The sequence below is a fragment of the Pleurodeles waltl genome, chromosome 1_1 (genome assembly GCF_031143425.1).
Source record: "Pleurodeles waltl isolate 20211129_DDA chromosome 1_1, aPleWal1.hap1.20221129, whole genome shotgun sequence".
Classification (NCBI taxonomy): Eukaryota; Metazoa; Chordata; class Amphibia; order Caudata; family Salamandridae; genus Pleurodeles; species Pleurodeles waltl.
Genome location: NC_090436.1, coordinates 825,253,082 through 825,278,237, shown reverse-complemented (window position 1 = coordinate 825,278,237; position 25,156 = coordinate 825,253,082). Strand labels below are relative to the sequence as shown.

General features: G+C 45.2%; 1 protein-coding gene across 1 annotated transcript in view; it reads right to left on the bottom strand.

The window, feature by feature from the left end:
• The window catches only part of ENTREP1 (endosomal transmembrane epsin interactor 1), a 157,543-nt gene that overhangs the window by 19,256 nt on the left and 113,131 nt on the right, over positions 1–25,156 (bottom strand). The gene's annotated exons all lie outside the window — the stretch shown is intronic.

The window sequence follows — 25,156 nt, the reverse complement described above, 5'->3', positions numbered from 1 at the left end:
ATGTAAACTTTCCGTTGAGTTTGCAGATACCCTTTTAGCAGTGCAAAAGTCTAGAATAGCAATATTTAGTCCGGTCTAAAAACTGTTTCTCAGAACATCAATGGTTCTAATAACTGTCTACAGAGAAAGTAAATGCCCATCCGAAAACCCTTATGTCAGACACAGAAGTGTTAAACTTAAATCAAGTAGGCTTGAGAAGTACTACATGTGTCTGCTATTAAAAAATGAGAGGGGTTGATATTCTATCCACATGAAACACAGTAAAGATCAATTACATCAAATCAACCGAGATACTGAGGGTAAATGGATAAATAACAAAACTGATTAACATCGATCAAACAGTTCTAGAAGGTAACATATCTTCATTTTGCAGATGCTAACAAGACAGTAGATATGATTACTAACAGGGTTCAAGAGACACTGCAGAATCAAGTTCGAACTAGGGCATTTTAAGATTGTTTCAGATTACTTACTGAATAAGAGAAATGGCTGCAAATTAGGAGCAATGGTGAAAAATGGCTAGTAGATATCAGCTCAACTGGATACCTGACAGCCACATGTTTTAACTTTTAAAGCCCCCTGCAGTTTATTTTTGAGAACATATTATTTCTAGTGAACAAACAAATTCTGAATAAGGCCACACCACTAGGGGTTGGTAACAAAATGGCTACTTACCAGTAGGAGTAGTTTTGCACCTTGAAAAACGTTATGGACTCACATGCTGTGCAATATTCCGCCATCTAGCGGTTTGGTGTGGAATAGTCTCCATATAGTCTTTGTATTTTTTTTTGTTGGAGTCATCAACCATTTAATTTTAACTGCTCCTTATAAGTCATACGTATGCCCTGTAAATCCCTTGACGCAGTCACCATCTTCAGATTCATTTTTATTTTCCGTTATAATTATCAGTGTTCACTTGTGTTGAGTTTGTAAATGCACTTCTATTTGTGGAGGTGGGTGGCATGCAAATCCAGAAAATTCTGCAAGATGCATAACTACTCCTATGGGTAAGTAAACGTTTTGTTTTGCAGTGTGAATCTTTTCTGGATTCACATGCTGTGCATTGATTACAAAGCAGTATTTCCTCCTGTGGGTAGGCTGGGTGCTCTAGAGTGTGTGTTTACAGAGAAAGGTTTCAGCACTATTTTTCCTACTTCTGCCTCGCTATTGATTTGAATGCAGTAATGTTTCGTGAAGGTATGTACAGATGAACATCTAGCAGCTGCGCAAATGTCTTTGAGTGCTACACTGCCTAGGAAGGTGAGGGTTCCTCCCTTTTTACTTGTCAAATATGCCTGTAATTATTCTGGAAGGGTTGCCCACTCAGCCTTGTGACAATATCGTATTGTTTGCACTACCCAACTCACAACAGTTCCTTGGGTGACCTGGGATCCCCTTCTTGTGTCTGCAAAGGGAGCAAAGAAATGTTCTCCTTTCCTGATGGGTTTTGTTCTTTCCAAGAGGTGGATAATTACCTTTTGGAAGTCAAGTGTGTGCAGTGCTCTATGTGCTTGTGTTTAGACTTCTGAAAAAATGCTGGTGAGTGGATGGCTTGGTTAACGTGAAATTCTGACACCACCTTCGAACACCACCTTCGATAAGAACCTTGGATTTGTCCTCATTGCTACTTTGTCTCGATGAATCCGCATATACTGTATGGTTCCTGGATGGTGACCACTTGTATTTCACTGACTCTCCTTAGTGAGGTCATAGTGATGAGGAATGCAGTCTTGAGAATTAGGAATCCGAATTATGCATTCTGCATTGGCTCGAAGGGTGATGCATTTAGTTGCATAGGTACTATAGTCAGGTTCCATGTAGGTCTTGAGGGGTGCCACCATCTTTGTTCCTTCCAGGAAGCGTTTTACCACTTGGGTGGTGAAAAAACTACTCCACAGTATACCTCTTGTGTAAGCTACAATGGCTGCTAGGTGACTCTTGATAGAGGCATACAAGAGATGCTTGCCCACAAAGTGTGTCATATATCTAATGACTATAGCATCCTCTGTCCAGACTCTTGTATTTCCCTGCCCTGTTGCATCTCTGTTGAAATCTCTTCTACTTGTTGCTTTAGCACTTTCTTGGTCTTGGCCACTTTTCTTCCTTTAGAATATCCATGGTTCTCCCTAGTTACTTGAGGTGGCCAAACTCTGTCCTCAGGGGCCATGCTGCTAGACAGAATGTGTTTGGTTCCAGGTGCCATAACTGCCCCTCCTGTACCGTTAGCAGGTCTTGGTCTGCTAGGAGTGCAATGTACTGTCCTTAGAATACCTCCATGTGGTCTGAGAGCCAGGACTGCTGAGCCCATGTGTGGGGCTTTCAGGATTAGGCTGACCTGTTTCCTGTATGCACTTCTGGATCACCTTCGGTATCACTGGAATTGGTGGAAAGGTGTAAGCAAATCTCTCTGACCATTTTATTGACAGGGCATTGATCAGTGATTCTGGATGGTAGAACCTGGATATGAAGCTTTGGCATTTCGTATTTCTGTGAGTTTGCAATAGGTCTACTTGCGGTTTCCCCCATATTTAGAAGATATGCATCATCACTTCTTGTTTTAGCTCCCAATTTGTGTGTGGTGCTTGCTTTTCTACATAGCCTGTCCGCTACTGTATTTTGTTTTCCCGGTAGGTGCATTGTTACTATTGATACACTGTTATTTATCACCCATCTCCAAATCTCCTGGGCCAAAGTTGATAGTGGATAGGACTTTGTTCCCCCTTCTTTGTTCAGGTAGCACATTGTCATTGTGTTGACTGAAACAGATCTGTCCTTCCTGTTACATGTTTCTGGCAGGCATTCAATGCTGGGAATACTGTCTTCAGTTCCACCACAATTAAGTGTTGCATTACTTCATCATAGTCCCAGAGGTTTCTGATGTTTAGCTTGTCCATGTGAGCACTCCATCCTATGTGGGATGTGTCCGTTATGGGGGTCACTGAGAGAGTTGCTGTTTCAAATGGTTTCCCCACTGTCAGATGTTTGAGGTTCCACCATTGCATTTCTCTCTGAACCTTGTCAATACCAACCATTAGATCGGACCAACTCCCCGTTGTCCGTGATCATTGTTGTTCGACCCATTTCTGTATTTGTCTCGTGTAGTCTTGCATGTGACACCAAGGGAATGCAGGAAGCTATCATGGCCATTATTTCCCCCACTATTCTCATCATCAGATGTTGGCCCTTCTGGTAGAGATGACTCTGCTTTATGATCACTTTGACTCTTTTCTCCACTGATCTTGCCTTCGGGGGTCTGTGAGTCCAAGACTGCCCCCAGGAACATCTTCTTCCTGTCTGGGTTCTGGGACGATGTTTCTTAATTGATGGAGAGATCTAGTGCATGTAGGGTCTGTATGACATAGTTGATATTTTTCCTGCACTGGTTGCTTGTCTTCCCTTTCACTAACCAGTCATCCAAGTATGGGTAGAAGTGTATTGCCCTTCGTCTGAGGTGTGCTGGGAACACAGCAAAACATTATGTGAACACTCATGGAGCTGCCTTTATCCAGAATTATAACATTTTGAATTGGTTCCCTAATAAATTGTACCCCTTGTATCTAGGGCATGGGTACCAAAGAGGGACCCCATGGGTTGCAGCTTGTACTGAGCCATTCTCAGGGACCACTCACCTAGCACATGCAGACTGGCATTGCAGGTTGCGTGTTTTGGTGCAGCTAAAAGTGAAAACGAGACATAACACAGCCTGTGTGCCCAATCCCTTAATACCGCGTGAAATATTATTAAGTCACCCCTACAGCAGGCCTTACAACCCTAAGACAGGTTGCCTTATATTACATGTGAGGGCATATCTGAAAGGACAGATATGCCTCTGCTACGTCTTAGTCGAATCTTAGACATAGTGAGTGAGCAACAAAGCAATTTTAACTACATGTGCTGGGCACTGGTCAATACAAGATCCCTAGCTACATGATGGCTTCACTGAATAAAGGGATCTTTGGTATCAAACATCTAGTATTAATAAACCCTCACTGATGCCAGTGATAGATTTATTAATACATGCACCGAGAGGGCAACCTAGAGGTGCCCCCTGAAAAACCCACCAACTACCTGTGTGTGGAATGACTAGTTTTAGACAGCCTGCCACCACCAGACAAGAGTCTGACCTCCTAGGGTGAGAGCCTTTGCCCTTGGGTGGTCAACCACAAAGCCTGCTCTGGGAGAGGTGTTTACATACTCAGCAGGATACCCTACAAACCTACATTCCAAGGCAGGGGGCTTCAAAGAAGCCCACTGCCCTTACTATGCAGATATGGCTTCACTCACAGGAGAGATGCCCCCCTGCCCCAGGGCCCATTTGGCACCTGGAAAGGTGGGAAATTTAGTATTCAGGGTGGTGTGTGCACCCCTCAGGACAGTCCCACCCCTAACATAACATGATCTGCCCTATGTAGGCACAACTTTTAGAAATCTGCCATCTTGGTGTTGGCTACTTTAGGAACTCTGGGACATGGTTTTGTCCACTTCCCAGAGGAAGTGGTCATGTAGGCGGTGTAGTGACCATAATGGTAAGTAGCCCATTGACTACTACCCTACACTCCCTGAAAGGTCCCTAGATGTAGTAGTTAGGAATGCTCCTGGCACCAGGAAAACAGATTCCTGCTGACCTACGAAGAAGAGGCACACCAAAGAGCCGCAAAAGCAAAGCTCGAGGAAGAAGCACCTGACTTGGCGCCAGCTTCACCGGCCTGACTGCTGTAGCCACTGATTTGCACCAACGTCAACTCGTCCTGCAAGCTGCTTTGCCTCCAAAAGCCTGGGAGGCCTGCCTGCTTTCAATACAGTCCCAGGAACTCCATTGGAGCAGCAGAGCTGCTTTCCTGCATTCTGCAGATACTCCAAGACAACTGCGAGGGCTCTGGACCACAGATAACTATTCAGCAGGAAGCCCCACTGCACCTGTGCTGTCTAGCCTGAGTTGAAGTGGGCCACTAGTGCCACCGTGGTCCCTCAGCCCTCCAGAGACAAAGACCACCTTGGACTCGCCCACTGTGGTCTCTGCTCGCAGGCTCCCTCAACCGCGAGACCTCCCAGTGGGGGAAACTGGATGCCTCAGGATACCACTGCACCCGTCACCCCTGGCCCATGGAGAAGAGGACCAAAGGTGTCCTCCGTTCCCAAACATCTACAGACTTGAACCCACATGTTAGTCTTTCCTGACTGGACTCCCTGTCCAGACCTGGAGCCTCTTTTCAGCTGGACCGAACCCAATTGACTAACACTGGGCACGCATGCCGTAGTACACCTCTGCACCCAGCCGCCATGACCCTTGCCCAATACTTAACTTAAGTCAAGGAGATTGGACCCGTAAGGCGCAGTACTATAGAGGAATGCAGCACGTTTTTCTCTCTATAGGATTACTTTTCAAAACTAAAGATTTTTTCTCGCAAAACGTAATTACCTGATTGTATTGATTTTGGTGCCAAAACATCAATAAAGCTACTTGTTATTTTTATAAATTGGTGTGGATCTCCTTGAATCATGTTTCATTTGTTGGCAGTGTGTGTATTTGCAGATGTCTAACAATCCTCTCTGATAAGCCTAAGGCTGCTAAACCACACAACCCCCTAAAAGAGCGCCTTGGGATTGCTAGAGCAAGTGCCGGTCCACTAATAAGGAAACCCCTGGACTCTTTGCATGATATATCTCATTTTGATACATGATATAAAAAGCCAGCTTCCTACCCTCCCTCCTGTGCCTTTGATCCTCTCTTTAAGGTCAAGGCATGTTTCGAGGGTTTGCCTATAGCGGTGTTCCTTGTCTTGGACGTGTGGCTCTTTGTACTTCACCTTGCCCATCGGCGTCATGTATTTAAAAGGTATTGCCATTTTTTGCAAGTCCAAAACTTTCAGCTTGCTGTGTCCCACCCCTGACGGTTTACCTTCTGTATGGACTCCTCCCTCTGCGTCTTCTTGCAGCCATCACTAGTGCACGATCATCTCCTAGAGGTCAGATTCTTCTCCTTAGGCCTCCTCTGCCTCCTTCAAGAGTTCCTCCTTATTCTGTTAAAGACTCCTGTTTCCTCTGTGGTTTAGTGCATCCATCTCTGCCTCTGCCTTGCCCTGCTTGTCTTGGACGTGGATTCTGTACCCAACATGTATTCTTCTGAACTTCGGAGGCACAAGTTACAAACCTCATGCGTGTCTTTTTGGGCATACTGGTGGTGGTACTTGGGGCAAAAAGTAAATAGGGTGTATTTCATGGCTCATTCTTATTCTCCAACCATGCAGTCTTGGTGCATCGGTCTTCTCACCTCAGTGTTTCTCCATGGTTTTTGGTGTTTATTGGTGTCTTCTCCTTCTTTAACAGTAGTCGTTAATTCTCTGAACTTGACAGTGAATTTTATGGAAAACTGTCTTTTTCCCCATTTTTTACCAGAGCCCAGTTTCTTCCTCGACTCTAAAGCTCTCCCTTAGGCTTCCAGACCCAATGTCAGAAAAAAGAATCTGAGGATGCCAACTGTGTCATGGGATTTTCGGGGCACATGTGTGACGTCACATAAGAAATAGTTAAACCCAAATGGTCAATGGCCCTATGAAAAAAAAGAGAGAACAGGAACGACAAGGAGACTATTCCTGACCCAACCACTAAATTTCAGAATAATGCACAGCATGTAAATCCATAAACGATTCACAATGCAAAACATTAATTTAATATGCTCTGGGGCCGTTACATATTGGAAATACATTTCCTGGCTATGTGGTTCCATACTTTAAATTAGGTACACCGAGTGCTTCCTGGAACCATGTCCCAGTACCAGAAACATGCTTGGTTCTCAGTGCATGTATTTGCGCCTGCACTGAGGAAAGGTCATAAGTGGAAGGTGGACCAGCTGTTTGCGTCAGTGGTCTGACTAATACTGATGGTGGCAAATCCATCCTCTGTCGGAAGTGGTTGGGTGCAGTATGTGATTGCACCTCCTATGGGGAGTTTACTTTCAGGGTCCTGGGACCATGTTCTTATCGCTGGGGGTACACAGACTACGCCCCTCTTTGTATGTAGCACACAATAAGTGTGCCTCTGACCGCTTCTCTGCCCATGTGCTCTTGTCTGTAATAGGACCACTCCTCCATGCAAATGAAGGAACAGTCCGTAAGATTGTACCAGTGCACATCTTGGAGGAGAGTGATCCATTCTACAGAAGGGTCTGTACACGCATCAGTGGTCCCTTCTGTAATACTCATGTGCTATGGGGAGAACACCTATTATGCTTCCAGGGCCTTTACTGTAATATTGCACCTAATGTTTTTTTTTTTTGCTTTTAAACTCTGCAATCCAGCGGTAGATACTGAAAATTAGATAAAAGAGTTTTTTAACGTGCGTCTGGTGGAGATGTTAGCGCTCTCAGGCAACAACCAGTGATTTGCAATACAAAAACTCAAACAAAAATAAATTAACTTATGGAAACATATGAAGCCTTTTTACTGACTGGCTTGCAGCTAATAAGAATAAAGAGGTTATAGCGGATCAGAACTCATTAGAGAAGATGCTCTAGAAATAAAAATCTAAACAACATAAAAAGCCAAGTCGAATGTGGCATTAAAGAAAACAAGATAACCAAGGTGCCATCAACATTACCACAAGCAGGCTGCATTTCCCTTAATCCAAAGCAGTCACTTTGAAAGGAAGGAGAAAGGTCAAGTTGATGAGTAGCATTCAGGTAGAAGTAGACTGTATTAATTATTTGTGGAGTTCTGCCTGGCACTAGCATTGGCACTAAATGGGTAAATCATATTTTGTATCTGTAATGTGGCAAAATAGACTACTGGAAAATTCCACCTTTCTCACACCCACTTTGATCGTCATGGACTGAAAAAATAAGCAGCGCTCTCTACTGGTCTCCCGTAGTGCTCTGTGGATCAGTGTCAGTTTGCAGGGTTGCTTGTTAAGTAATGGACAGTCTGTAATTGGAACGCGACCGCCATTCGGATTGGCTTCTAAGTAACAAGGAAAGTTGTAGTTACCTGAAAGGCAGCCAGTCAGAAAAGCGAAATAGTTATAGTTCTTCAACCATTCCGATTTGCAGCCGCTCAACCAATCAGAATAATCCATTTTGTTTACATCATTATCCTTCACTGGTGCTGTTGCGGTTACAGGAGTTGCAAGCAATTGTGCATTGATGTGGAATTTTACTTTGTGGGTGGATTTTAGCAGTTGTCATTAATATGTGTAGTACTATGTGTGCAGCACAATTTACATTGGAATATTTAAATTGACATACTAAATAAGAGTCACTCGGCCTTGCTTCACATTTCTTCAGGAAGGACATTTTCAAATCTAAACCAGTGTGCCTCTTTGGGTTGTGTGTTTCACTCTGTGAAAAGAGGAAAATTGCCTTTTGAGGGGAAAGGGGTCCTCCTAGGCTGATACCCGATGATCTTAAAGGAAAGGTAGACACACTGATTCTCCTGAAGTGCTCTGTGGAGGATAACGACTTTACACTGGTGTGGCTGATAGCTATAGTAAAATGTAGTCACCTTCTTGCCTTTGACAAGTAGTTGCTTCCTCTTAGGTCTGGGTACACAGCTTTAGCAATCTCTTCTTACAAAGACAAATGTAATATATAGGGTGACTTTTGGATTTACCCTATTGCTGGAAGGGTCACTCACATTTTGGATTCACCGAAAGTACAGACAGATTTAGTGGGGTAATGGCTACTCCCACTGCAGCCATTGCTTTTTGGGTAGTGGCATTCACAGCCCGCAAGACAGCTGTTCAGTACTTGCGCTGTCAGTCACCTTGCGTGGTGGTGTCTTGCCTCTTTACTTCTGATCCCATATTGGAAAGGTGTGAGCACCAAGATGCAAAGGAATCCTGCTGCCCGAGCGCAGGACAGCACATTCCTTGAGGGTGCATCATTACACGGTCTCCAAAAATCCTTCTCTTTCAGCAGGTGACTACTTTCTGGGCGGCAAATGAAGGAAGTGTAAGTGGGCAAGACTTGGGGTCCCACTCCTGTCTTGGGCAAGTTGCCATAGCTCAAGCTGCCCTTATTGTAGAACACTGGGAACGTGTGGAGCACTGGGAAGGTGTAAGTGTAACATTCTCTGCTACATTCTGACTGAGGCCCTTACCTGCCCAGCATACCAGAAAACAGCAGAACAAAGGAACAAGTTAAGAATGCATTCTGTCTGTAAATCACAATATGGAAGGGGGAGAAGGAAATGACCTCTAGTCACTGCATGTTTTTCTCATTAGAACACAGGTATCAAGGTACACTGCTCTCGTGGCAAAAATGGAAAATAACATGCTTGTTATTGTTTTTGCTTGATTGATTGTGCGTGTACAATCTGGGTCAGAAGCACTTAGATTATTCATTAAATGGGGGTGCATCGAGTCTCGCTAGTTGACTGTATTGCACCTTGCGGTGCAGAATCAAGGCTTAGATCTTAGTCTTGCGTGTTACAATAACAACTTGCATTTGATGTAGCCCTTACTACTGTTATTACAAGCACTGGAAGAAAAAAACACCAAGAGATACTTTTACCCAGTGTAATGGTGTTCAATGCATCAAAATGATAAGCAGGAACAACTGAGTAAGCCACGAGGTCTGACCTTTATGCTTTAGGTGACACAGACGCCAGCAGTGAGAAGTCATCTACCAGGAAAGCACAGACTCACTCACTGGTTCTGTGTCTGACACCTTGGAGCAGTGTCACTCTTTTGTAGAGACTCACACCTGCAAAATACCCTCCCCTTTAGTATGTGATTCTGATGCCCTACAGTACAGCATCACTCAAACCTTGGTGCACAGTATAGCGTCACTCAAGCTTTGGTGCACGGTCACATGGATGTTAAGTTTAGTTATTGTCAACCTGGGGATGTGCAGGCTGGGAGTCATCTGGTCTCGCTCACTAGCTGTGTGTCTGACACTTTGAAATACAGTCTCACTTTTGTTCAGTCTATACTGCATATTCACATTACTGAGGTTCCAAGACTAACGAGCAACATGTTCCTATTACAAGTGCAACTTTGTTCCAAATCTTCACTATCAATCCTGCTGCCTCCTGGAGCCTGCAAAAGCTTCATAAAAAGTGACCATTTAATGTTGACAACTGTTTAACAAATGCCTCCGAATCATGTTACGTTATATACGTCGCATAATTTGAGTTCGGCCAGCCGTGCCTAGCGGGGGTTAGAATAACATATAGTAATTAAAATTACTTTGTTTAAAAAAACAGAGAAATTCACTGAAAAAAACAAAGGTTACAGAGACGTTATAGTTAGGTTCTGAATTTACTTGTACAAAACCACAGAAATTTAGCAGTTATAGTGAAGAGTTCTTTCAAGTAACTATAGCTCGCCCCAAAATGTAACTATAACTCGTGCCTTCGCCATGCACAGCTAATTACTCCACATAATATATAACTGATGAGATCTTGTATGGCATCTTTGATATTATGAATGCAACATTTGCAATAAAATTATTGGTAAGAAACTGTGCATGGCAAGGGTGCGAGTTATAGTTACCTTGGGCACGAGTTATAGTTACTTGAAAGAACTCTAACTATAACTGCTGAATTTCTATGATTTTGTGCGAGTAAATTCAGAACCTAACTAGAACGTCCCTGTAACGTTCGTTTTTTTCAGTCCAAAAAATAAAATTATATATATATATTGTTTCCAACAAGTTCCATCAAGCTGCCACACCACTCTCACAGCGGTTGCCTCGATACATGAGGATTGACTTACAATACATGCATGTAAGAATCTAACAGGATCATGCACTCACAGAGAATTGTAACTTTGCTGATTTAAACTTATTTACCAACAAACAAAAAGGTAAACCTTGACAAACACATTTCGGCTTTCCCCCTTTCTCAATGTCAAGACGACCGGCCTCACTTTGCCATTTAAATACTTCAGTCAATATCATTGAGCAACAGCAACATAACATAAATATAGATAACGCACTTACACATCTCAGACTCAGTGGCCAGTCGTAAAATTGTGGCAGCCATATTCGAGTTACAATGTAGTGTTGCAAAATACATTTGAGTTTTTACCAGTTTTAAACACAGTCCGCAGCAAATTTATTGAATACCAGCCTCAAAGAAATCAAGTTGAGCTGCAGGGAGACACATTTCCTAGTACATTCTCAAATTGTTGGACACCAAATGTTCGAGTGAGCAATTTGTTAGACTCTGCTCCAAAAAGATGTAGCTTATGATCATCCTGGACAGTTTAAAGGGTCGATGGCTCTGTCAACCTTCCCCTTGAATGAATAATTACCTGATTCATTCGAACAGTCGAAATATGATGCCCTGAATGGGCCAGCCCAATCCAAAATACTTGAAAAAGGCTAGATAGCCACCACAAGGATACAGCTTAGTATAATTTCTCATGCCAAATTAAACAATTAATATAGCTGTGTATGGGTAACTCTATGGTGTCCTACTCACTCCTGCCCAGGTCCTTAGGCTTCCCTTACTCCCATGAGTGTGTTCCAATGTATGTTCACAATTCCTCATCACTGTTTAATCCTCTTGGCACCTCATCTGCAGCTCAATGATGTATTGTGATTTCAACACTCTTAATTTCTGTATCCTGTCTCCTCCCCTTTTGTCCATCCGGACCTGATCTATACAGATAAATCAAAGCAAACTACTGCTGTGGTCGGTCTGGAAATGCATGACCACTCGATATGCCATGTCCACATTGTTAATGGCACGCATAAGCTCTAATATTCTCTTTCTGGCTGTGCGTATCTTACTTCCCACGGATGTCCTATCACTTGGGCAAATAAGACAAGATACTACATGACTGGAATTGCAATTTAGTAGTTTAGTGATGGGTTTTCTCTCCTGTTTACCTGGCACATCACAATCTTTGGTTTTGGTACTCTGTTTGCATGCTTTACAACGTGTACAGGGAAAGAATCCCTTGATTTTCAATTTGTCACTTTTCCTATCAGTGACTGTGGACCAACAGGTCCTTCTTCGAGGTACTCCTACTGCAGGTCACCTCTGGGGCTGATGGTAAAACTGGTCCTATTACCTAGTCCATCTTTAATATTTTCCAATTCCTTTTCAGATTATTAAAAAAGGACACGGAGTTGGTCGAAAAACTCATAATCATTCTTACCACATCCTCCTTCTTTTCTCTGCTGGAAGAGGCAATGTATGAATAACTGTTGTCTCTCTATTGAATGTACCCTTTCCACCGCCTTGCTAAGCACCGTCCTGGGATACCCCATTTGTCTAAACTTCATCAAGACATCCTTTTCTGCCTGTGTGTATTGACTTGGAGAGGAACAGTTGCGCTTAATGAGCAACAGCTCAACATGCGGTATACTCCTGATCAAACAGAGAGGGTGCTGACTCTTGATGGGCAGTTTCAACTTGCATGCTGTCAGCTTTCTGTAAACTGTAGTGTGTAACTGATGGTCTTGCACATAAACCAATATATCTAGGAAGGATACTGAGGTCTTATACATTTGACTTGTGAAATGGAGATTAAGGGTGTTGTCATTAAATTTTTTGAGGTATTTCTCAGCTCCCTCCCGGGTGCCCCTCCACACTATAAATAAATCATCGATGTACTGCACCCAGAGGGCAACACTCTTCACCCAAGGGTCATTCTCCTCCGCCCAGGCCACGTACTTCTCCCACCAGCTTACCAATACATTTGCGTAGCTGGGGGCGAAGCACATGCCCATGACCATCCCCTGAATTTGTTGGTACAACTGTCCTGCAAAGCAAAATATGTTATGATTTAATCAAAAGGCAATCAGGTCCATAATCATCAAATTGTGTTTGTGATACTTGAGTGGTCGGCTTCTCAAAAATTATTCCACCGCCCTCATGTCCTGGTTGTGTGAGATACATTTGTATATGCTGGTTATGTCCAAGGTTATTAGAAGGAAATTGTCCTGCCACTGAATCATCTCTATGATTCTCATAAAATCTGTTGTATTTTTAACATAGGAACCCAAGTCCTTCACGAAGGGAAACAAGAAAAAATCAACAAAGGTCGAAGCATGTTCCAGAGACTTCTCTTGGATGATACTAATGGACGCCATGGTGGGGCCTCCGCATTCTTGTGCACCTTTGGTAGGTGATAAAAAGTTGGAATACGTGGTAGTTCAACTATGAGGAATTGATATTCTTCATAATCCAGAGCTCCCCGATTCCTCTAGCTCTCAAACATATTATAATAGTTTTGTATACGCCCTAAGTATTATTAGCGAATATATATATCTATTCACCATGCACAGTTTTTTATTCAATAATTTGTCTTCTAATGTTTCATTGATATTTTTATTGATGTTATAAAAGTTATTATAAGTGCTGTAATATGTGGGGTAATTAGCAGTGCATGGCCAGCACGCTGAGGCTGATAATTTAAATGTGGGGTGGCCGCCTGCCCCCCCCCCCCACCCCGCCCTCCCGCAGCCCCGGGGACCACCACCTCCCCTGGACTCACATAAAAGAATGAAGAGGGCCTGTTGCTGAGCCCCAGGGGCACATTGGACATTGGAGGAGGGCTGTGCTACCCTCTTGTGGAGCCACAGATGGTACTGGGGACTGCCATCCCCTAGGGCCGGCTCCTGCTATGTCCCGGGGTGCCCACCCCCAGAGCTTTGGCAGCACCGGCCAAGTCAGAGCGAACACTTCACTTTCTGCAAGTGAGAGCTGTCAAACAGCTCTCACTTGCAGAAAATTAAGTTTTCATCTGTTTCCCTGCATGCAAATATGCGTGTAAGGAAACTGACGAAAACATGGCTTACACAAGTAGGGAGCTGCTATTTAAAGCAGCTCGCTGCTTGTGAGAGCATGCAGGCTTCAACAGGACGTGGGGAGCCGGCTACGACTGCACGGTCCTTGAGGCTCCCCCTGCAGTCCCGTCACTCTCTTCCTTTCTTCCATCCCATAAAAGGATGGAAGAGAGAGAGAGAGATTGTCATACGCTCCATACAATGACTTCAAAGAGTCAGACTACAAGATGTTTGGTACGAATGTTATAGTTACATCTGGATGCACAGCAGAACAGAGTCACTTCTGGCCTAATGGGCAAGGTCTTGTGCTGCCACTCACAGGCTGAAGGTTCAAATTCTAGTATCGCTGGCAGTGTGTTTGTTTATTGTCTAGTGTTTCCACTGCTAAACATTCCCAGTGATGGAAGTATTGATGTCTTTTAACCCTCAAAATCTGTGGGTTGAATGTCAAAGCTAAGTCCAGACACTGTACAGTAAGGAGCAACCTCTGGCCTACTGGTTAAGGTCTCAGACATGCACACTAAAGATTAAGGGTTCTAGTCTAGTTGAGTCTGTGGTTATTTCCTCCTTTAGTTTCTTTTCAACTATAAATATTTAAGTTACATACTGAAAAGTGATCTCGCTCTTTTTAATTGACAAAACATTTTTCTTTTCAATTTGTCTGGAAATATCTCATTCTAAGCATATGATTTACTACAGCCTAAATCGCTCTCTCTCTCAATCACTCACTATCTCTCTCTCTCTCAGAGTTGGGTGGTTAGGGGGTTGGCTGCAGGGCCTGGATGCAGGCTAGGCTCTGCGGCCAACCGCCACAGCGCACGTCCAAAGGCCGGCACAGAGGTGGTTGGATTAACGTATATGAATGAAAATTACTATATACTGAAAAAAACATAGAAATTCACTTAAAAAAACAAGGATTACAGGGACAATATAGTTAGGTTTACATTTTAAATGTACAAAACGAAAGAAATTCCCCTGTTATAGTTAGTTATCTCAAGTAACTATTATTCGTGCACTAAAGTAACTCTAACTCACGCCCTCACCATGCACTGCTAATTACCCCTCAAATTACGGCACTCATGACATCTTCGATAACATCATTGATAATATCAATGTAATATTTGCAGTAAACTTTTTGATGAAAAAACTGTGTATGGTGGGGGCACGAGTTATAGTTACCTCAGGGCAGTTCTCTTTTCTAACTATAACGTCCCTGTAACCTTTGTTTTTTCAATTAATTTCTTTGGATTTTTTAACGTAATGTAATTTTCATTGCTATACATTGGGGGTTGGCCAAAGGGCCTGGCCTGCAGCCAGGCCCTGCAGCCAACCCCTATAACCACCCAACCCCACCTTGCACACAGCCTTTGGCCATGCACAGCGGTAGTTGGCCACAGGTCCGCATGTCCACCTCCCCTGGCTGATTTCAGTCCCAGGGACCACATCCGCCGGAGCCCAGCCTGCAACTTTTTTTGGGGGTAGCTCGGCCCCCCTTCCCAGGCCGATCTCAGCCCCGGGACCCTACCTCTCAGGGCGCAGCCTAAATATGTGTTTTTGCGAAGGGTGCCGTGTGGACCCCATCCCCTAGGGCCAGGCCTAAATATTTAGTTTTCTTTTGGGAGGGGTGGGGGGCACGTGCCCCACCTCCAATCCTTCAACAGACCTCGGCCCAGGGGACCCTATATCCCAGGGCACGGCCTAACTATTTCTTTTTCTTTTTGGGGAGGGGTGGCCATCCCAGGCCGATCTTGGCTCCAGGGACCCTATCTCCCAGAACCCAACCTAAATAATTATTTATTTTTAGGGGAAAGGGGGCCCGTGGCCGTTGGGCCTCCCCCCACACAAAAAAGCATTTTGCCCCAGGGTGCAGGGGAGGCGTGCGGCCCCCCTGCACCTACAACATAAATCACCCGGGGAGTTGGTGGTCCGCGTGCCCCCATTCCTTTCTAAATGCCCTCGAGACCCGGCCCACTTGAAGGTCACATAAAACAAAAGGGCGTGAGACGCCCTTTAAAAAAAAAAAAAAAAAAACTCAGATCCGGATCCACAGTGTTTTCTGAGATTTAAGAAAACAATGGTTTTTAGCCCTGGCAGAGTCCTCTGGGACGCCAACACCAGAGCTAAGGGACCAGGATGACTCTACCATGGCCCCTTTTCTTATTTTTTTACTTTTTTTTCTGAGACTCAGCTGAAGCCAAGTCCCAGGAAGCTGCTAACACTTGTTGAAGTGTTGGCAGGCAATCGGATATCAGCATGGGGGCAGATGGATCCGCGGAGGATCTGCATGCTCAGAAATCTATACTTTTTTCCTTCAATATCTCTAAAACTACTGAACGAATTTACACCAAATCACCAAAAGTGTGCTTTTGGGACGAAGATCTAGCTTTCTGCCAAATTTGATGTAAATCCGTTCAGCGATTCGGGCTGTAGTCATTTTCAGAATTTTGAAAAATCCCATTGATATAGAAAGTGGAAAAACTGTTTTGGGACCCCCCCCTTTTTCTCACCTCCGCTTGACAGTTCACCACAAAACTTTCAACACAGCAGCTGAACCAACCACAGCAAAAGTTTTTAAAATGTCATGAAGATTCGTCAAGCGATGCCAAAGTTATTGACAAAATAAAAAAATGCTCTGTCTATGGGAAAAATGGTCCTAAATATAACTACCTAGTGGTGCCTGCCATTAGGTTATATATAGTTCTAGTGCATGCTCCTCTTAATGAAAGCCCTAGGAACACAACAGCAGCAACTTGATGATTGCACCAGGATGAGTTCTACCAGCTCTTCGAAGGCCGGCCTCCCACCCTTACAACTGGAACACTTATTGTTAGCGCTACAGCAGTCCTGAAACAGCATTTCAGGTGCAAGAAACTGGCATTTCCCACATCATTCACTTCAGCAGTGGATCCCATGACTTACCGTAACCCTATTTTAATTTAGGGTATCTCAATCTAAACATATGGGGTGTTAGTCTCAATTCTCTCATTTCACTGGTCTTCCGGAGCTGGAGTCAACTCTCTGTCTGCCACATCAGCAAGGGATTCATTAGGGAGCTGCCCCGAAATTTCAACGCAACCATACACACATCTATTTAAAGATACTCATCTGCAGTCGCAGAGGCATAGAGCCGCGGGGCCCAGGGAAGTCTACCTCCCCTGATTGAACTAATCACTCCAGTTTGTGCATCTTCCTCTGGAGTCGCCCCATGTTGGTCTTGATGACGCCAGGACCGCTTGTTCTCTTGTTGTATTAGGACAGTGAGTTCTCCAGCGGACAGTGGATTAAGGGGGCTAAAAGTGCCTGGTAAGCTTTCTCTCTGCTCGCTTCTCGCCATGATCTGTTCTTGTCGGTTAGTAGGCAGTGCTTGGCCTAAGTTGTCAGCATGGAGGGCTCAGTCGAGTGACTGCGCTCGGATCCCAGGCACGTTGGGCAAAACAGGCTTCCATCCCCTGCTACGCTTAGCCCCTCGGGGATCGGGGCTTAGACTTATGGCAGGGTGGGAAGGTGGGTCTCACTGCCCTTAGCCCAGAGAAATCTACTTACATTAAGTGAAGCCCAACTTGCTAAAGAACAACAGCATCTCTAGTTCTTTTATCCTAGTCTTCTTTTGCATTTCAATCCAGAAATTCCCCTAACCCCCTTGACTCATTGACTTATAAGCTAAATTGAACAGCAACTGGTGTGGTGTGGTGTGGCCGTGGCAGCAGCAGTGGTAATCCGGGTGTGCTCAAGGAGGAGGTAAGTGTTGCTTATTCCTTCTCTTCTCTTGTTGTCTCCTACAATGGAGTCCTCTACTCGCATCTCTCCTCCTATGGTTCATCAAAAGAGAGCCCTTCATGGTGTCTCAATAGGAAGAGCACAAGGGGAGGCCTTGCAAACGGAGAAAGGCCAAGGGTGGGGGGGGGGGGGAAGGGGGGTACCTCCCTGTCTGATTTAAGCTCCCCTCCAAATGGGAATGATCCTCGCTCGCCCCTCGCCATGTCTATAAAGAACTTCAACTCCAAACATTTCAACATTGGTCCCCTTTCTCCTTTAGCTGGGGGTGGTGAGTTGCCCATTGGCCCTTGAACAGCAAATGAAGGGATGTTCTCAGCAGCGGACTCCGTCCAACTATCTAATTCTTTGGAAGCCTCTTCTCAGACTCGAAGCAAGGGTCCAAGATTCCCATCTTCCCCTCGCCTTGATGTTGATCTTTCCCCTGTGCCACTGGGAGGGGTTAGGTCCCCACGTTCAGATCATAGCACAGATTCCCTGGAACAGAGTGCTTCTTGTCCCCAGAAGACCTCTTTGCCGGGGGAAACTAATTTAACCTTTGACTCTACAGGAGGGTCTATCAATAATCAGCCTACCAGCTCTTCATCTCTGCTGGATGTAATGGTGCTTAAGCAAAAGACTTTACACAGCATTTTAGAAACCTTAGTGGCCATAGGATCTAATCAGAAGGACCAATCAGTATTTGAAAGACATCTGGGGTGAGCTTTGTAGTTCCAATATTAGTGAATTAGCGGTACATGAAGGCATGTGTTTCAATGCCCCCTCCCTCTCTAGAGTCTTGGGGGAACAAAGTCTAACCTCATTGGGAAAGAGAGGAGTTTTGCCTGTTTCGAAGAACATCAGTCTTCATTTCCAAACTTCCAATGCTTGTTAGGAAAAGGCAACATCTTTTTGCCCCCCTCCCCCTTAAATTTTCTTCAAGGTATTATCTTTATCCGAGGGCTAAAGGCTTGAGCACAATAGCAAGACCTCACAGGGCAGGTGTTGGTAAAAGAAAATACTTGAGGTCGAAGTTAAGGCCTGTACCCTCCATCCAAAGGCCCATTGTCTAGACCAGCATTTAAAGTCCCCAACACTGCTTATCGGCACCCAAGCAGCTGTATCTTTCCAGAGGAAGGCTGTATAAAAAACTCATGCAATAGCACGGCCTCCCTAGATCTCTTTATCGTCAAATGACTGCTCCATGGTAAATAAAAAGCCCACGGTGTCTGCCATGGGTAAGGCACTTAAGCCCTTGGGTTCCAATAAGTCTTGTAAAAAATCCATCCCCGGCCCAGATTCTCTATCTATGTCTGTAGGAGGCTGGCCTGGCTTGTAGTGGGTACCAAGGGGTACTTACACTCTGCACCAGGTCCAGTTATCCCTTATTAGTGTAGAAGAGGTGTTTCTAGCAGCTTAGGCTGATAGAAGGTAGCTATAGCTGAGCAGCTTAGGCTGAACTAGTAGACATGCAAAGCTCCTACTATACCACTGGTGTCATATGCACAATATCATAAGAAAACACAATACACAGATATACTAAAAATAAAGGTACTTTATTTTTATGACAATATGCCAAAAGTATCTCAGTGAGTACCCTCAGTATGAGGATAGCAAATATACACAAGATATATGAGCACAATACCAAAAATATGCAGTAATAGCAAAAGGAAGTAATGCAAGCAGTGTATAGTTACAATAGATTGCAATAGGAGCACATAGGCATAGGGGCAACACAAACCATATACTCCAAAAGTGGAATGCGAATAACGTATGGACCCCAAACCTATGTGAGCTTGTAGAGGGTCGCTGGGACTGTAAGAAAACAGTGAGGGTTAGGAAAATAGCCCACCCCCAGAGCCTGCAAAGTAGGTGTAAAGTGCACCTATATTCCCCAGAGAGCACAGAAGTCGTGATAGGGGAATTCTGCAAGGAAGACCAACACCAGCAATGCAACCAAAGTGGATTTCCGGAGGAGAGTACCTGTGGAACAAGGGGACCAAGTCCAAGAGTCGCGACAAAGTCGAGATTGGGCAGATGCCCAGGAAATGCCAGCTGAGGGTGCAAAGAAGCTGCCACCAGATGGTAGAAGCTGTGGATTCTGCAAGAACGAAGAGGACTAGGAACTTCCCCTTTGGAGGATGGATGTCCCACGTCGTGGAGAAGCTTGCAGAGGTGTTCCCACGCAGAAAGACCGCAAACAAGCCTTGCTAGCTGCAAGGGTCGCGGTTAGGGTTTTTGGATGCTGCTGTGGCCCAGGAGGGACCAGGATGTCGCCAATTGCGTGAGGAGACAGAGGGGGTGCCCAGCAAGATAGGGAGCCCTCACAGAAGCAGGCAGCACCCGCAGAAGTCACCGAAACAGGCACTACGAAGAGGAGTGAACCGGAGCTCACCCGAAGTCACAAAAGGAGATCCCACGACGCCAGAGGACAACTCAGGAGGTTGTGCACTGCAGGTTAGAGTGTCGGGGACCCAGGCTTGGCTGTGCACAAAGGATATCCTGGAAGAGTGAACAGGAGCCGGAGCAGCTGCAAATCATGTGGTACCCAGCAATGCAGTCTAGCATGGGGAGGCAAGGACTTACCTCCACCAAACTTGGACTGAAGAGTCACTGGACTGTGGGAGTCACTTGGACAGAGTTGCTGAGTTCCAGGGACCACGCTCGTCGTGCTGAGAGGGAACCCATATGACCGGTGATGCAGTCTTTTGTTGCCTGCGGTTGCAGGGGGAGGATTCCGTCGTCCCACGGGAGATTTCTTCGGAGCTTCTAGTGCAGAGAGGAGGCAGACTACCCCCACAGCATGCACCACCAGGAAAACTGTCGAGAAGGCGGCAGGATCAGCGATACAAGGTTGCAGTAGTCGTCTTTGCTACTTTGTTGCGGTTTTGCAGGCGTCCTGAGCAGTCAGCGGTCGATTCCTTGGCAGAAGGTGAAGAGAGAGATGCAGAGGAACTCTGATGAGCTCTTGCATTCGTTATCTAAAGAATTCCCCAAAGCAGAGACCCTAAATAGCCAGAAAAGGAGGTTTGGCTACTTAGGAAGGAGGATAGGCTAGCAACACAGGTAAGAGCCTATCAGGAGGAGTCTCTGACGTCACCTGCTGGCACTGGCCACTCAGAGCAGTCCAGTATGCCAGCAGCACCTCTGTTTCCAAGATGGCAGAGGTCTGGAGCAAACTGGAGGAGCTCTGGGCACCTCCCCTGGAAGGTGCAGGTCAGGGGAGTGGTCACTCCCCTTTCCTTTGTCCAGTTTCGCGCCAGAGCAGGGCTGGGGGATCCCTGAACCGGTGTAGACTGGCTTATGCAGAGATGGGCACCATCTGTGCCCATCAAAGCATTTCCAGAGGCTGGGGGAGGCTACTCCTCCCCAACCCTGACACCTTTTTCCAAAGGGAGAGGGTGTAACACCCTCTCTCTGAGGAAGTCCTTTGTTCTGCCTTCCTGGGCCAGGCCTGGCTGGATCCCAGGAGGGCAAAAACCTGTCTGAGGGGTTGGCAGCAGCAGCAGCTGCAGTGAAACCCCGGGAAAGGTAGTTTGGCAGTACCCGGGTCTGTGCTAGAGACTCGGGGGATCATGGAATTGTCTCCCCAATGCCAATTCCATGATCTTAGACATGTTACATAGCCAGGTTCGGAGTTACCATTGTGACGCTGTACATAGGTAGTGACCTATGTACAGTGCACGCGTGTAATGGTGTCCCCGCACTCACAAAGTCCGGGGAATTTGCCCTGAACGATGTGGGGGCACCTTGGCTAGTGCCAGGGTGCCCACACACCAAGTAACTTTGCACCCAACCTTCACCAGGTGAAGGTTAGACATATAGGTGACTTATAAGTTACTTAAGTGCAGTGGTAAATGGCTGTGAAATAACGTGGACGTTATTTCACTCGTGCTGCAGTGGCAGGCCTGTGTAAGAATTGTCAGAGCTCCCTATGGGTGGCAAAAGAAATGCTGCAGCCCATAGGGATCTCCTGGAACCCCAATACCCTGAGTACCTCAGTACCATATACTACGGAATTATAAGGGTGTTCCAGTATGCCAATGTGAATTGGTGAAATTGGTCACTAGCCTGTTAGTGACAATTTAGAAAGCAGAGAGAGCATAACCACTGAGGTTCTGGTTAGCAGAGCCTCAGTGAGACACTTAGTCATCACACAGGGACCACATACAGGGCACACTTATGAGCACTGGGGCCCTGGCTGGCAGGGTCCCAGTGACACATACACTAAAACAACATATATACAGTGAAATATGGGGGTAACATGCCAGGCAAGATGGTACTTTCCTACAATGTCCAATCCAGGGTCTTCTGACCTGCTGCTGGATATTATCCGCTGGGGAAAAAAAAGCAAGGAAGTTCCGGCCCTGGAATCGCACAAAAATCCTTCATATATTCCATCAAATTCCCTCACTTAAACAGGGATTTCCATGAATTACTCAATATCTGTGGGATTCCAGAGTGGTGATCAAGGAAAGGAAGTCTCAAGTATCTCTTTTATTTCCCTCTGCATTACTCAGCTGGTACTTAAGGCGGGAGATGACCTGGCCAAAGTAGGTTTACAAGCCATTAGCTTCTCAAAAAGAACCCCCGCTTCGCTTGGCCCTCACCCGGAGTCAACCCTCACCCCCCTTTTTAGGTGTCCACGGTGGGATAACGGCTAGTCAGTGGGATTGTCTCATACCCTATTCCTATGACAGGCCTTTGCTAAGCCTTAGGAGAGCATGGCAAAATAGTTGTTCACCCAAGAACCTGAGAGTGGTATTAGTCAATGACAGGCTGCCCGAGCAGAGAGAAGCTGCGGTCTGGGGGCAGGATGCAATTCCCTGACTGTGAAGGGGGGCGGGTGACTGGCCCAATTCCCGCTAGAGCGAGAATTCCACTCCAAATCTGAGAATCCTGAGATGGCATATCCACAGGTTTGAGCGCTTCATGAAAAGTGGTGAATAAGAAGGAATAATGAAATCTTACGATGTGGTATTCCTCCAGGAATCTTGGGTGCAAGAGGAAAAGACTATAGAAGGCTAGAAGGCTTTGTAGTACTGAACAGTACAGGGCTAAGTCGAGGTAAGGGGAGATCATCTTCTGGGGCCCTAACCCTAATATCCACTAAGGTAATCTAAGGTAATTAAAAAATCATTGTAAGAGTGGTTTGTAGCTCTCTGTGGTAGAACTCGGCCTGGTCAATATTTGTAGGTGCTTTCTTTTTATAAATGTTTTTATGCATAAAGAAGAATACTGGAGAATTGAAGGGCTGGCTGGAATCTTTTGAGCAACCCTTCCAGAATTTGATTGCGAAATTTCCAGAGGCAATTTTAATTGTGGCTGGGGATTTTAATGCTTGTCTTTTCCCTGACCAGGCAGATTTACAAATGGAAGATGCTTTACATTTTTACGATATTCCCCCTCCTTTATTCCCTCACAGATACATTAAACGGGAGGCCAAAGCCCGGAATCAATGGCTGAGGAACAAAGAGCTTATCTGTTTAAATGGCTTAAATGTCCGTTTTAAGAACATTATACCAGCAGCTGCAACATTTCGGCAAGGCCTATTGGTGGGTCCGATTGATTATATGTTTACGCCAGCCTGGCACTTTGGTCTCTTTTTAGATTTCAAAGTGGCAATGTATGAGGGTAGTGGCCATTGGGCCATGGCGGCAGTTCTTAGCCTTTGTGAGCCGGAGACTGCAGAGATGGTATTGCCATTGGAAGTAACTTACCCACAGAGGCTCACAACCCGTCTAGATCCAACCCATCTTCAGCTTCTAGCTGTGTACCATCCCCGAAATTCTCTCAGTGTGTTCTGAGAACAGAATTGTGTGGTTTAACCCCTTCGCTGCCAGGCCTTTTCCCCCTCCTGTGCCATGCCTTTTTTTGCCTATTTGGGGCAGTTCGCGCTTAGGCCCTCATAACTTTTTGTCCACATAAGCTAACCAAGCCAAATTTGCGTCCTTTTTTTCCAACATCCTAGGGATTCTAGAGGTACCCAGACTTTGTGGGTTCCCCTGAAGGAGGCCAAGAAATTACCCAAAATACAGTGAAAATTTCGTTTTTTTCAAAAAAATGGGAAAAAGTGGCTGCAGAAGAAGGCTTGTGGTTTTTCCCCTGAAAATGGCATCAACAAAGGATTTGCAGTGCTAAACTCAGCAGCTTCCCAGCTTTCAGGAACAGGCAGACTTGAATCAGAAAACCCAATTTTACAACACAATTTTGGCATTTTACTGGGACATACCCCATTTTTGCAATTTTTTGTGCTTTCAGCCTCCTTCCAGTCAGTGACAGAAATGGGCATGAAACCAATGCTGGATCCCAGAAACCTAAACATTTCTGAAAAGTAGATAAGATTCTGAATTCAGCAAGGGGTCATTTGTGTAGATCCTACTAGGGTTTCCTACAGAAAATAACAACTGAAAAAGAAAAATATTGAAATTGAGGTAAAAAAAACATCAATTTTTCTCTACGTTTTACTCTGTAACTTTTTCCTGCAATGTCAGATTATCGAAAGCAATATACCGTTACGTCTGCTGGACTCCTCTGGTTGCGGGGATATATAGGGCTTGTAGGTTCATCAAGAACCCTAGGTACCCAGAGCCAATAAATGATCTGCACCCTACAGTGCGTTTTCATTCTATACCGGGTATACAGCAATTCATTTGCTGAAATATAAAGAGTAAAAAATAGCTATCAAGAAAACCTTTGTATTTCCAAAAAGGGCACAAGATAAGGTGTTGAGGAGCAGTGGTTATTTGCACATCTCTGAATTCCGGGGTGACCATACTAGCATGTGAATTACAGGGCATTTCTCAAATAGATGTCTTTTTTACACACTCTCCTATATTTGGAAGGAAAAAATGTAGAGAAAGACAAGGGGCAATAACACTTGTTTTGCTAATCTATGTTCCCCTAAGTCTCCCGATAGAAATTATACCTCACTTGTGTGGGTAGGCCTAGCGCCCACGACAGGAAAGACCCCAAAACGCAACGTGGACACATCCCATTTTTTGGAAAGAAAACAGAGGTGTTTTTTGCAAAGTGCCTACCTGTAGATTTTGGCCTCTAGCTCAGCCGGCACCTAGGGAAACCTACCAAACCTGTGCATTTTGGAAAACTAGAGACCTAGGGGAATCCAAGATGGGGTGACTTGTGGGGCTCTGACCAGGTTCTGTTACCCAGAATCCTTTGCAAACCTCAAAATTTGGCTAAAAAAACACATTTTCCTCACATTTCGGTGACCGAAAGTTCTGGAATCAGAGAGGGGCCACAAATTTCCTTCCACCCAGCGTTCCCCCAAGTCTCCCGATAAAAATGATACCTCACTTGTGTGGGTAGGCCTAGCGCCCGCGACAGGAAATGCCCCAAAACGCAACAAGGACACATCCCATTTTTTGAAAGAAAACAGAGGTGTTTTTTGCAAAGTGCCTACCTGTAGATTTTGGCCTCTAGCTCAGCCGGCACCTAGGGAAACCTACCAAACCTGTGCATTTTGGAAAACTAGAGACCTAGCAGAATCCAAGATGGGGTGACTTGTGGGGCTCTGACCAGGTACTGTTACCCGGAATCCTTTGCAAACCTCAAAATTTGGCTAAAAAAACACATGTTACTCACATTTCTGTGGCAGAAAGTTCTGGAATCTGAGAGGAGGCACAAATTTCCTTCCACCCAGCGTTC